This window comes from Narcine bancroftii, chromosome 8 (genome assembly GCF_036971445.1).
Source record: "Narcine bancroftii isolate sNarBan1 chromosome 8, sNarBan1.hap1, whole genome shotgun sequence".
In the NCBI taxonomy this organism is placed as follows: domain Eukaryota; kingdom Metazoa; phylum Chordata; class Chondrichthyes; order Torpediniformes; family Narcinidae; genus Narcine; species Narcine bancroftii.
In genome coordinates, this window is record NC_091476.1 from 104,452,611 (window position 1) to 104,467,707 (window position 15,097).

A 15,097-nucleotide genomic window follows, 5' to 3' on the forward strand; every position below is an offset into this window, starting at 1 on the left:
TTTCCTACATTAATACAGTATTCTCTAAAATTGGATATAATGCTCCAGGCTGTCTAAGATTATAAATGGTGCAATAAAATCCAAGGTTTTTTTTTAAAAAAGGAAGTGATCACTGGTTAATATTTTACTTTCCTTGTTTATGGTATTGAAGCAACAGAAGAAACAACATCAGAAGTTTATACACTACATTCTGCTCATCATTAATGTAATGAAGGTTCAAGATTGTCCAACACTCAAAACACAATAACCCTTAACAAATGTCCCACAAATCACAACAGCACTCATTATGGGGTAGGGGCAACTGAGCTCTGTGGGTTCCTATGTCAAGAACCTGCCCCACCACTACTGTACGAGTCAGATAATTTGCTGCCATTTTATGTCCAATCACAGGGATATAGAGGAAAAAGTTTTGCAGTAATAAATTGAAGCAAATGTTTAAAAATATATTTTTTAAATTATGCACATTTCAGTGAGAAACAAAATTTCACAAATGGTCCATCTGTGTATAATTAAAGAGTCAAGAAAAATATTAAATTAAATGACTAACTTATAATGTTGCCAAAAATGGAGCAAAAAGAAAAACAGGATTAGGAAGACAGATTATGAGAGTAAACAGGTAAAAAAATATATAATGATTGCAACAAATTTTTCAACCATGTGAAAAGGAATAGAGAAGATACATCTGGGTCCTTTGAAGGGACATAGTGGTGAAGACATGAAATAGTTATTCCACATTTGTCTTCATCCTGGAGAACGTGATAAATGCAGCAAAGAAAGGAAAGGAAGCCAAGAGTCTGATGACAATGAGAAACTTAAGGTATTAGCACTAAAGAGAATGTGCTGGAGAAATAAAGGCATACTAAAAGCCAACAAATTCCTTGAACCTGACAACTCACACCCCAGGTTTCTCAAAAAAAAAGCTTTACAGGTAGTTGGTCCATTAGTGATGATCTTTCAAGTTTCTTAGATCCTGAAAAAGTGGCAACAAATTGGAAGGTAGCAAATGTAACACTGACCAATTAGCCTCGAAAATGCTTGAATTTATCATTGAGGAAGTTTTAAGCATGGTTTTAGGAAGGGAAAATCATTTAACAAATTTAATAATTTTTTTTAAAGAAGGCAAGGAGAAAAATCAGTAAGAGCAGCATAACAAATTGTTCAATGGCTCTTGAAATGATACCATTTGAAAATTTGTTTTAAGAATGGGCCATTGAATTAAAGTAACGTACAAAGAATGGTAAGATGACTGATTAAAAGAGAATTTGGGAATTGAAGGATTTTTTTCAGGTTGATAGAGTATTTCTTGTGGAATGCCACAATTCTGAATGCTATTCTGATCACAACTTATGAACAAACGGATGCTGTACATCCAATTTGCTGATAACATGAAGTTTGATGGAAAAGTGAATTTTCAATGTTTTATTGTCAAAGTACATACATGACATCACATAAAAACTGGAGATTCTTTTACCTGCAGGTCAGCCAGAATTTCTACTTATCGGTAGTGTCATGGAATGTAAAAAAAAAAGGACAGAATGGTAAACTAGGTGGGCTAGACCAGCAGTTTTCAATCTTTTTTTTGGCTCTGACCTCCTAAGCACTCTTCTGAAAGTTTATGGGCCCCCTTTCCTTGTGAAGCAGTCAAGTTTTTTTTTTTAAATTTTTTATTTTTCACACTATAAACCATATTGATCAAGATACATACATTTTCCTTCTTAAATATATACAGTGTCGTTTTCTCCCCCACTTCCCTCCTCCCCTCCCTCCCTCCCTCACCTCCCATTTATTTAAAGTTCAGAATATAAGATACATTAAACCCGTTAAACAATGTTGTCGCTCAATAAAAATAAACAAGAAATTCCACTGAGTCAGTTCTTTTCATTATCTTCTCCTTCTGTCATTTCAGGTGGTAGATGTCCACGGTAGGTTTTCTCTATTGTGTTTCATGTATGGCTCCCATATTTGTTCAAATATTGTAATGTTATTTCTTAAATTATATGTTATTTTTTCTAATGGAATACATTTATTCATTTTTATATACCATTGTTGTATTCTCAAGTTATCTTCTAATTTCCAGGTTGACATAATACATTTTTTTGCTACAGCTAGGGCTATCATAACAAATCTTTTTTGTGCTCCATCCAAATCGAGTCCAAATTCTTTGTTTTTTATATTACTTAGGAGGAAGATCTCTGGGTTTTTTGGTATATTGCTTTTTGTGATTTTATTTAGTATCTGGTTTAGATCTTCCCAAAATTTTTTCACTTTCTCACATGTCCAAATTGCATGAACTGTTGTTCCCGTTTCCTTTTTACAGCGAAAACATCTGTCTGATACTGTTGGGTCCCATTTATTTAACTTTTGAGGTGTAATATATAGCCTGTGTATCCAGTTATATTGTATCATACGTAACCTCGTGTTTATTGTATTTCTCATGGTTCTGGAGCATAGGTGAAGCAATCAAGTTTAGGTGGTTTCTGAACTCCTCTCCTACAGACTACGTTAAAAAAAAAATTGTGATTTCAGTCCATGAACCCCTTAAATATGCTGTGGCCCCCAGGGGCCTGTTGAGAATGGTTGGACTAGACAATGGAAGCTAGAGTAATACGTAGGAAAATGCAAGGCATATGCCTTGGTAAGCAGAATATGTTTCCAAATGACAATAAGCAGCAAATATTTGCATAAAGTGATGCAAAAGGTAAACATGAAGGACAAAAAAAAAGCAAGCAATCAAACAGTAAATGGTGCATTAGGTTTTATTGCAATGGATTTGGAGTACAGAAGAAACAATGTCTTACTGAGATTGTGCAGGTTTGGTTGACACAACTATTAGGTATCTATAGTGTTTATAGAGTCTTTGAAACAGAGCACAATAACAAGCGTTAAAGTCCACAAGCCCATGACCCCCAAACACACCAATTAACCTTACCCACATCTCTTCCATTTTCAGTCATCTGCTTTGACCCCCCTCTGCCCCCAGCTGCAACAAAAACAGGATTCCCCTTGTCCTCACCAGCCTCCACATCCAACATGTTATCCTCTGTAATTTCCATCACATACAACACAATCCCTCCACCAGACACATCCCCCTTTCAGCCTTCCGAAGAGACTGCTCCCTCTGTGACTCCCTCGTCCATTCATCGTTTCCCACCAATCACCCCCTTGGCACCTCCCTTGCAGCCACAGGGAGGACCACACTGGTTCCCACACCTCCGCCATCACCTCCTTTAGGGGCTCCAAACAGTCCTTCCAAGTGAAGCAACAAAACTCTAGTGTATCCACGGGAATCATATGCTGCACAACTGGTGCTCCTGTTGTGGGCCTTACTGCATCAGCGATTGGACGCAGAATGGAAGATCACTTCACTAAACACCTTCACTCTATCCGCATCATGACGGGGTTCTCCCAGCGGCCCCCACTCCCACGCTGACATGTCTGCTCATGGCCTCATGCCCTGCCAAAACACCCTTAAATTGGAGGAGCCACACCCAGTTTTCCACCTGGGAACTCTCCAACCGTATGGCATTAACATAGACTTCTCTTCTTCCCCCATCTCTCTGCCTTCTTTCTTCTAGCTCTCCTCCCCATTCCCTTTCTATTGACATTATACCCCCCCTTCCCTTGTTTGCTGGTGTGCCTTCCCTCCCTTTTCGACCTATTACCTCCTTCCTGTGGGACTGTGCTCCTCCCCCTGCCCCTACCTCCGACCATTTTGTCAGGTGCCTGGCTTTATTTTGCTCATACCTCATACTTGTTGACGGGCTCACGCCCAAAATGTTGTTTATGTCTCTTGATCTTTGCTACATAAAGTAAGTACACTGTATGACCTACTGAGTTTCTCCAGTATTGGGAAACGATGAGTGGACGAGGGAGTCACAGAGAGAGCAGTCTCTTTGGAAGGCTGAAAGGGGGATGTGTCTGGTGGAGGGATTGTGTTGTATTTTTAATTAATCTACAATCCCTGTACTTCACTGAAAGGAGGGAGGAAACTAAGCACCCAGAAGAAACCCATGTAGACACAGAGAAACGTACAAACTCTCTACAGACAACGCTGGATTCGAACCCGAGACGCTGGGTCTGTAACCGTTCCACAGGATATACTCACTGACCTGGGCTGAGCCAAATACACACAGGAATTTTCTTTTTTTTTTGACAAAATTTCATTGCAACCTACATGATTTGGAGAAGAAATATCAAGTTAGATGCCCACAGATTCTGTTCAGAGAGTTTCAGAAAGGAAGCATATTCTCAGGATGGGAGGAGGGGGGGTCTTCATTTAGTACTATTTAAATTTATTTAACTTTAAATTTAGGCATGCAGCACAAGTCTGTGCTACCCAAATGACCTACAACTCCAGTTCCTTTTTTGAAACTGGAGCCCCAGAGGAAACCTACTCAGACTTGGGGAGAACTTATAAACTCCTTACACACAGCATGGGATTCGAACCCTGATCCTGGTCTCTGGTGTTGTAACAGCATTACGCAAACTGCCACGCTAACTAAGGACTTAAGGTACAAAGTTTTTTTTGCACTGAAATGGTTGTAAATATTTGGAATTCTCCACTTCGAGTGTTGTAGATCCTATGGCGAAAGTACATTGGAGGCAGAGGTAGCTAGATTTTTGCACACAATGGTTATGGGGAACATGACGATTGGGCAGGAAAGTGGACAAGGGACAGGGTCAGTCATTTAGGTGAATGGGAGAGCCAGCTGAGGGTTGTGTGATGAATTCAAGTTTCAATTTATTCTGTCGTTCTTAACATCAAAGCGCTCAGCCAAGCCTCCAAAAAATCCATCTCAATGACTGGTATAATCATTAAAAAAACAAAGTCTTCATATTGGAGAATATCTTCTGAACTCAGCACTTTGAGGCAAATGAAGGCATAACACCACCACTTTTTTCAAAGAATCGAAGGAGATTTGGCATGTCGTCGAACACTCTACCAATTTTATACAGGTGCCCTGTGAAAAGTACACTGACTGGTTGCATCACAGCCTTGTTTGGAAATTCAAGTGCTCAGGAATGCAGAAGGTGGCAAACATAGCCAAGTGTTTTGTGGGATCTTACTGCCCATGTATTGAAGACATCCATGTGAGGCATTGCCTCAAGATACAGCCAACATCATAACCTTAGACATAACTCTTCTATGCTACCTCAGGTCTGAAGTCCAGTGTCTCAAAGTTTAAGATCCTCCCCTTACTACCCTAACTATAAACTAGTCTGAGACAACGAAAGGACCAGTTTCCTCTATTGAAATCCCACTTACATTTCTGTTTATATTATCTCTTTCTATACTGGGGTAGTTCAATGTATACTTTTGTGCCTGTTTGGCTTCAATTTTATTGCATTTGTACATTGTAATTATGTATATGACAATAAACTCATTATCAAAAACTTGCATTTACAGAAGCAAAACTATAAACAAAAAAAATGTCAGAAATAATCAGCCAATCAGACAACAGCTGTAAAGGGAGAGGCATTTGAGGTATTTCTCAATATTCACTGCCTGACCTGCTCAATAATTCCAGCACTTTTATTGTATTTACATAAAGTTGATAGATCCCAAACCACATCACCATTATATTATCATACAAATTTCACTCTGCACCATGAGGCAGGTTTTCAGAAGAGTCCTAAAACAAGCGAGGCACAGGACTGAACCTATTTTAGGGATTAATTCTACAGCTCACAATACGGCAAAGAAAGGCACTACTGGGATCTGCAAGATGCCAAGAATGGAGGACCCAAAGAAGTTACTGGGTCCCAAGGAACTGTGAAAGGACTCAAATCACATGGATAGGCATTTAAAATTTTAGCATTATTGAACCAGAGGGAACACAAGTTAGTAAAACCGGGCGGAGGGGGAGGTGGCAGGTGAATGGAATGGAGAAATCCCACCTGGGCTTATCAGGATCTAACTGTCTTCATTCTGGAATCTAAGGCAAGAAAAATAATAAACTCAAAGAATACTACTCCAACTTGATGGATTTGTCCATCACATCAATACACCCAAATCAACAAATCTGAGCATCATGTGAATGGAAAAGAGAAAGTGGAGCACGAACTCCAGAATTGCTCTTTCTTACCCAAATCAGTGAGATGATTTGAATATTGCTTATTCAGACTCTGTGGGATTAACTGAAACATTTACTCTGGATCACACATTTCAAACTCAGGCCCGCAGGCCAAATTTGGCCCGTGATATAATTATATTTGGCCCGCAAGATCATATCAAATATGTATGAGAGCTGGCCCGCTGGCCGCCGCGCCAGAATAGCGCATGCACAGCGAATACTACAAATCCCAGAATGGTTTGCAAATGCATTGGCGCCGGCCCATCAGCCCGCTAATCGCCCCCACCTCCTCTCTTTACTTTCATTAGCATCTGCGACCTGTCGTCCAACTCACATGTAATAAACCCCTTACGGAAAATGGCCAAACAAAAGACAGAAAACAGGACCTTTCAACACAGGTGGGAGGCAGACTCTATGTTCATCATTTTAAAAGACAAACCTGTTTGTCATTGAAGCAAGTTGTTAATTTTTTGACTTGTTGGCTTGTGAAAAAAATACATTTAAAAGGAGCTTAAAGGCTATAGAGAAATATTATTTATTGAATATTTTATTTCTCATTTGTTAATGCTTCTTCTGGAAAGATTTTAACCAAAACTATTATTAAACATTTATTTTAATAAGAAAAAGTTTAACATTACATATGTTGAAAGAAGAGAAAACATGCAGATGTTGTTGAAAATTTTCAATAAATATTTAGTTTGGCCCACGACTCAGTCCAAGTTTTTAATTTTGGCCCTCTGTGAATTTGAGTTTGACACCCCTGCTCTGGATCGATGTCATCATAGTTCATTCATAGTCTGATGGACCCCAACAATTTGTAACCGAATCTCGTAATTAATCAAATTATGAGATTATATGAACATAAATGATGTAATGCACAAATGTAAACATTCATATGCCAACTCGTCGCTAAACAGATTGCAGTTTTGGCTTTATTTGTTTCTTGCTGCCATCAGGAGTTGGATTATTAAAATGTACTGATCAGATACCATTTATAATAAAACAGAAATGTAATACACAAAAATGCCAAAAGGAAAATCAACTAGGGATTCTGCAACTAATCAGTGTGCCCCAAACTGACAGATCAAATAACTGAGATGCATCCTGCAGTGGAATAACAACAAAACTCGTTCTTTAGATCCAAAGATGAAGTTAACGCTCTTGGCTCTCGAGTCAGAAGACAGCCTAGAACTGTTATCTAGGTTAAAATCATTGCAATAAAACTTGTATTGTATATCAGCATCATCAGGAAACCAAACATCAGTTATGAATGGAAAACACAGGGTGGTGGGGTTGAGAAATAAAAATGCTTGGTTTTCTGACATCTTAGAGATAGGCATCGAAATCGGAGTTGAATCAGCAGGTACAGGCTGTGTTAAGGTTGTAAAACTCAAGCACTACATTGGTAACTGTGAAACAAACTTTAAACCATTTATCTTAAATTCATGTAGTTCCCTAAACTATTTTTGATTGCCATCGCCTCATTTTCTATCAGCAAGGTCCAACTGTCTCCAATCTATCAATTCAGCATTACCACATGCTCATCTTATTTCCAATAAACATATTTGAATTTTAACAAAGCCAGATATTCCAAGGCAAATTGAAGAAGGTGTAATCAGACAAAATGTCACCTAAGCCTGCCGAACTGAAGAAAAACATCAATGAATGAGAAAGGAAAGGTGCAGATAGGGGCAGGGAAGCAAAGAGGAAAAAAAAGATTATGGAGAGAATTCAGAACTTTAGGATCAGACCTTCACAATTTTTTGGGAGATTTTGTGTAAAAAAAGTGCTTTCTGGTTTTATCCCTGAGCACCCCACCACACATTTAGTTACGTCCTTAGCTTTGGTATTCCTGCGCCAGAAAAAAAATCTTCCTCCTCCTGAAACAGAATTCTCCACCCCCCCCCCCCCCCCCCACACAATAAGACCCTTTCTCCCACTTTAAACCTTTTTCCTCCTTCTAGACAGCTCTTCTGCCTGTTCTGGACCTTCATATTTTCCACAGCTGCCGTGACATTAACCATCTCGACTTCACCACTCCCCTCACTCATTCCATTCTCACCCCCGGGAACGCCTGGCCCTCCACTCTCTTCATACCAATCCCAACCTTACCATCAAATCCATAGACAAGGGTGGCACTGTTGTGGTCTGGTGCATTGATATCTGGCCGAAGTTTGACAGCAACTTTCAGACACCTCCTCTGACTTACCCCTCCTATAGGACCCCACCAAAACTAAATCAAACCACTGTCTCAGGCACTATCTGAACTCATCACTTCTAGTCTTCTCCCTCACATGGCATCCAACCTCAATGTTGACCAGCTCCATACTGCCCCATTCTACCTCCTACCCAAGATCCACAACCCAATTTTCCCCAGCAGACCCTTTGTGTCAACATGGCCCTACCCCATAAAACTGGTATCCACTTACCTTGATTCAGTTTTGTTTCCCACCCCCCCCCCCCCCACAATCTAAATCCAGGATACTTCACACAGCCTCCATCACTTCAACAATTTCCAGTTGTTCCCTGAACTTGACCGCCTCATCTTTACCATAGATATTCAATCACTCTACACCTCTATTCCCCCATACCAAAGGGCTCAAAGTCTTTTATTTCTTTCTTGACAACAGTCCCAACCAGTCCCCCTCCACTACCACCTTCCTCCAGCTGGCAGAACTTGTTCTTACCCTCAATAATTTCTTTCACATCCACTTTTTTCAAAGGGGTAGCCATAGGTACCCATATGGGCCCCAGATACACCGGCATTTTTGTTAGTGATGTGGACAAATCCATGTTACAAGCCTAAACAGGCAAGGCCCCTCAACTCTTCCTATGCTACATTAATGACTAATTTGGTACCCACGATGAGCTCATCAACTATCGCTTTCCCCCAATTCCTCTATCTGTCTCATCTGCTCCCAGGATGAGGTCTTCAGTGCCAGATCTCCAGAGGTGATCTCTTTCTATAAATAACATGCTTACCCTGTACCATCATCAACATGGCCCTCACCCCAATTTGGGCTTGTGAGAAAGTGGAAAAGTTTTGGGAAGATCTAAATCAGGTATTAAATAAAAATCACAAAAACCAACATACCAAAAAATCCAGAGATCTTTCTTCTAAGTAATATAAGAAGTAAAGATCTAGGCCTCAATTTGGATGAAGCACAAAAAATATTTATTATGATAGCCTTAGCTGCAGCAAAAAATTGTATAATGTCAACCTGGAAATCAGAAGAGAGCCTGAGAGTACATCAATGGTGCATAGAAATGAATAAATGTATTCCATTAGGAAAAATAACATAATTTAACAAATACCGTCACAGTATTCGAACAAATTTGGGAACCGTACATGGAACACAACAGAGAGAGCCTACCGTGGACCTCCACCCCCTAAAATGACAGAATGAGAAGAAGACGAAATGAACTGACCCAGCGTGCAAAAGTAGATGACACAATTTTCTTGTTTATTTTCAATGTGTGATGACATTGTTTAATGGGTTTATTGTATTGTATATGTTGAATGTTTAGTGGGTAGGGAGGAGGGTGGGAAGGAGGGAGGGAAGAGAGGAGGCGAAAATGAGACTGTATATTCATGAGGGAAATGTTTGTGTGTATTTTGGTTAATATGGTTCATAGTGTGAAAATTTTTTTTTAATTTAAAATGACCCTCACCCACATATCCTCCATTACCCTCACATCTGCCCTGGCCCCCTCTGCCCCTGGCGCAACACGTTTCTCCATGGTTTCATGAACTGCCAAACTGAGACCATCCGCCACTGGAAGAACAACACCTCATATTCCACATGGATACCATCCAACCAGATGGCATTAACATTGACTTCTCTGCTTTCTATTAGCGCGCCACCCCCCCCCCCCCCCCCATCTTTCCCTGTGCATCTTGTCCTGCAGCTCTACCTCTCTCTCTTTCCTTTTCCGTCTCTTTTACCTTAGCTCTGCATTCACAGAGCCAAACCCCCCCTCCCCCAATCAATTCTCACCTCACTTCACCTCTTCTCCATATACAGTTATCACCTTTTGTCTGTTGGTCTGTGCTCCTCCCCTTGCCATTGCTTTTATTCAGACACCTGCCTATTTTTCTCATGTCTTGAAGGGCACAGGACCAAAACGTCAGTGATATATCTTTACCTCCTATGGAGGCTGTGAGTCCTACTGAATTCCTTCAGCATTTCTGTGTTTTTACAGAAAATAATTGTCCTGTTTACCCCAGAGAAAAGAATTGCTATTTACCCTATCAATGCTTTTTCATAATTGCAGCAAAATCACCCCATTAAGTCCATGAACATGAAAAAATACATCAATGTGCATTTATATTTAGCATGTTTACATGGAAAAAAAATGTTCAATTCGTTTATATGCAAGGCTTACAAAAAAACCATCCTGACAAGTTAACTCTTTAAACCCTAGGCCAACTCTGGTGTAGGTCCAATATTAAATGTATATATTCCAGATGGGTCAGACCAAATGTGTAAACAACCAGATGAAATTCTTTGCTTTGCATTCAATACTCTGAGGTACTTTATGAATAATTTGTTCCTCTACAGCTTCTGGTCTTTAAACACTTAAAAATTATTCACTTTTGTCTCTCTTATGTAGAAGGTAGCTATCCTCATACTTTGCCACAATGAACTTCATTTGTGATACAAGCCCAGGAGTGGGCAAAGCTATGTCCCTTTGCCACTTCCTGCTCTCATCTACATAACTTACTGTGTTTGCTAACCATATCACATCACCAGAGCTGTAATCCTTCAGTGCAGTAAAGAGCCTAACTAACTCAACAGTACAGAAACCATCCTACATAGCATCCAAGGCTCCCTCAAAGCTGTGGGCTGCATCCCAACTCCACATACTTGACGACTATTGGAATATAATACTACAATAAATACTAGTATTTCAGGGAGTGCTGCATTGTTAGGCAAGTCTAGTGGACAATTTATATGGGTCAAACAGTCTGTGCAGAGTTTGTGTATAAATTAGAGATTGTTCCTCTCTTTTCACTTGGTCCAAAACTCTCATCCACATTCTCAGTGCACTGTGCCACAACCTCATTTCCACATGGAACAAAACACCCAAATTCCTTTTAAATATCCCAACTGAGACTACATTTTAACAAGTTTTGCTGGTTGAAAATTACACCAAGATATGTTGCATTCATAATAGCAGTGATATAAATGCATCTGATTTCTCATGTCCTTATTTATACTTTACTTTTAAAAGCCAACTTTTAACCATTTGAATGCTGAGATGTGCAATATTGGAAAAATCCTATCGAGCCACTCCAAAAAAGCTGATTCCCTTTCAAAGGTCTGTCCAATTATCCCATGAATGTTTGTGTATGATCTGGCTTGCTGCAGGTATATTTGGATAAATTTGATGCATATCTATCTGAAACATATCAACATTTGGGGAATACTGGCTGATACACCAGAATGCAGGTCTACAGGTCACAAGACCAGGTTTGCAAGCTTGCAGGAGATACAAGGAAGTAGATGCTCTCCGAACATCTAAATTAAGCTCAGATGGTTTAAAGAATATCTGGGGTCTGACAGATGCCTTGAACACTCTGCAAACCAGGTTTGACATCATTCCACATTCCAAGCATATTACTCCACTCAGCCCTGCTTGGTTCACCTGGAACAAAAACTCAGCGTACTTTGTACAATGCACCATACAGCAATCCAGAATTCCAATTTCAGCTGAAGTTCCTGGTTTCCATTCAATCTGTTCATAATAGCATACTTTCACACAATCTGTTCTTCAAGAAAGAACTACTTCCTTGTATCTCCTGCAAGCTTGCAAACCTGGTCTTGTGACCTGTAGACCTGCATTCTGGTGTATCAGCCAGTATTCCTCTTGGCACACTTCAATCTATTCCAGTGGTTTTCAAACTTTTTCTTTCCCCTCACATACCGCCTTAAGTGCTCCGTGATTAGTAAGGGATTACTCAAGAGGCGATGTGAGGGGAAAGAAAAAGTTTGAAAACCACTGTTTTAATCCTACCTAATGAACTCATTATGTGCACGGTTTCATAACTCCAAAGGAAATGGGCCAATGACAATATTTCTCAAGCAAAATATTTCAGGAACAATTGGGTCTAGAGCAGTGAAAGTAAAAGTTTGAAAACCACTGATTTTATATTCAATATCCATTGTGGTCCTGAAAAATCGTTACCTTTTGAAACTACCTACTCCTCAGACCACAACACTGCTCACATGGTAGACTTCACTCCATGACATGAATCACCCCCTCCTATTTTAATGACTGGTCAGCGGCTCCTTTCCGCATAGATGCTGCCTCATTTGAGGAATATTTAATCATTTTTTGACTTTATTTCAGATTATCTGGCTTTTGTTTGTGAGCCCTTGTTCTGGGTGCATATCCCCTGTGCAAGGCCAAGGAAATCTGACGACGTCAGTGATGAGTCCTGATGAACTGAGTGTTCAAGCACTCATGGTACATATAGGAAATGTTTTTTTTTTAAAAACAAAGTGTTAAAAATGCCTCAGAACATCCAGCGTCGTGGAAACTGGTTCCACTGCCACTTTTCACACAAAACGTGATCACTCAAATAACAACGATGAATTTTCGTACAGAAAACATTGCTACTCAGCTGCCGAGGTGTCTATACTTCAAAACAACTTTTTCTTGGCTGTTTCTTCTCCTCTCCCTCATTGCTTTCACAGATACTCACGTACTAAAGCGGGATCATCATGTGTGCAGATCAGTTGCTGATGACCTGCATAACTGTGATTACACCGAGCCACATGGATTGTGTGACGAGCTCCCCGGGAGGCTTGAAGGGACTGCTTGGTCACGTCTCTCCAGCACTCGCCTATTTCTAATTCACAGATTCCAAAGGCCGATAAACCTCCCACCCCTGCACCGCCCCATCCCGCCTGCCCTCCGCTCGCAGTTCGCGACAGCTAGGCTGGTTTCAAGGCACCGCCTGGTAGAAATCAGAGATCACCCCTCAGGTGTGGAGCGGACCTCCGGATAGGACTACAACTCCCAACCACCCCCCCTCGCGCAGCCACGCTTGATGGCCATTGCACCGCCCTCGTTCGCTGATTGGCCACATCCCGCACGCCAACGGGATTCATCCACTAATGATTGGCTTCACCTCGCGTCAATCATTCACCCCCCTCCTCAAACTCTCCCCCAGTCCGACGAACGAGTGACGGCCCATCTCCCGGGTGATGTGCGGTCGACGTGAACAAATACTCCATAGCTTTACATTTATTTTTTGCATCCGAAAAATAAAACGAACACAAGGTCCCGCAGGCCGAAAGGTGAGCGGGGTTCTGGGCAGGATCCGCTCACACGGGAGCTACAAGCGCGGCCGCGACAGCTCCGGAGACAAAGGGTTAACAACAAGGCAACAAAGTAACGGGCCGCCCGGGCCGATACAATGTTGCCGGCCGACCGCGCCGCGATCAAAGAGCCCGCCGCCCTCACCTGGTTCCCCGCACCCACACCTACCTGGAGCGCCGGTGGCAAGTCGCCTCATGTTGCTGCTTGAGCGCGGCCTCGGCCTCCTCCACCTCCCGTGGCCCATGAACGGGGCCCCGGGCTCGGGGACAACTCGGCGGTAGTAGTAGTGGTGGTGGCGGCGGCGGCGTCCCTGTTCCTCCTGCCGCCCCCACCTTACATCCAAGACAATCCTTCACCCGAACCTCGAGAACAGCCCCCTCCCTCTTTCTCTCGTTCTCTCTCTCTCTCTCTCTCTCCCTCCCGCTTCTCGGCGCCGCTGCTTCTCTGTTGTTGTCAAACGGCAGCGAGTATGGATGAGCGAGAGGAAGGGGCTGAGGGAGCCGCCGTGTCACAATAAGAGTCCCTGCTCCCTCCCACAGCAGCTCCAAGCGGCACCAGCACTCAGCACAGCCACAGCGAGGACAGCATTCTCAGCTCATACTCAACGCACTAAACACACCCAACCGAGTCCAGCAACTGGATCCACTCTCGACTGCACAGATACACTCAGAGCAGCCCCATCAAGATGACGTTTTCATTGTAACTCCCTGAAAGTCTTCAAGCACAGTCCTTGCAAACCTGACGTGAATGGGCTGAACTATCAGGGGTGACGTCCTTCGGGTAAAACATTGAACCGAGGCCGTCAGTAGATGTGTAAAATATTCCATGACAAAATTTGAAAGAAAGACAAAGTTCCTCTAATAAAATAATGGGAAGAACTCTGCTCCCTCGCCACTGTCTCGTAATTCCTGGCAATTGTCCGAAACTAGAGTAACCTTGTTCTTATATTTGACTCAGAAATGAGCAGAGGCTACGTATTTTCTATGTCAAATATCAATCTTTATAATTACCATTCGCCTCAGCTTAGTTACTGATAAAGTTTAGTGTTTCGGTTGACTTTACACTGTTTCAACAAATCCTGAATGGTCTTCCCTTCGGTAAACTTTGGGTCATTCAAATCTTCTGTCCCGTTTCTGCCCAGCACCCCAAGTTTGCATCTCACACTGGGCTTCCATTTGGGCAGTATCTCAGTTTTAACATTCCCGTCCTTCCAGGGCCCTGCCTTTTGCCATCTCTATCATTCTGACGGACTGTCGGAATTTCTATGGGTCCCCCCCACCCCCATTCTGCCCCTTACACAGTTCGCCATTCTATCCTTCATAATCAGAGGTAAACTGGGCGAAGCGAACTCCTAATCCTTAGTTAAAAAAAATTCACTCACCTTTGCGGTCAGTTCCTTTCATCAACCTGTTTTTTTTTCTACCTTAATTTTAGTCCTTTAAGATATATAAAACCCACCTCAGGACTGAGGGTTGAGAGCAAAAATTGCAAGTATAGTGGTATAAGAGTATTGTGATGATGCGTGGGAGGTGAGACACCACCTATGGCCTATCAGTTATCTATACCTCCCTCTCAACCCCCATGCTGCTTGCTCTATTATACAGCCAATCTACCCTCAGTCTTAATGCAGGGCTTTGAGTCATATGTTGCTTACACAGTTTCCAAGGATGCTGCTTGATCCACTGAGCTTTTCC

At 41.8% G+C, this 15,097-nt stretch overlaps 1 protein-coding gene across 6 annotated transcripts in view; it reads right to left on the bottom strand.

Annotated features, from left to right (window-relative positions):
* Positions 1-14,864, bottom strand: part of bcl9l (bcl9 like) — a 124,377-nt gene extending 109,513 nt beyond the window's left edge. Inside the window, exon 1 of one of the 6 annotated variants that reach the window (XM_069894682.1) lies at positions 14,785-14,864. The gene's annotated coding sequence lies outside the window, so the exon portion shown is untranslated. Of the gene's footprint in view, positions 1-12,783; positions 12,872-13,571; positions 14,098-14,784 lie in introns of those variants that run through there. The other 5 variants (XM_069894684.1, XM_069894681.1, XM_069894686.1 and 2 more) reach the window with 5 other exon arrangements.
* Between the last annotated feature and the right edge of the window lie 233 nt (positions 14,865-15,097).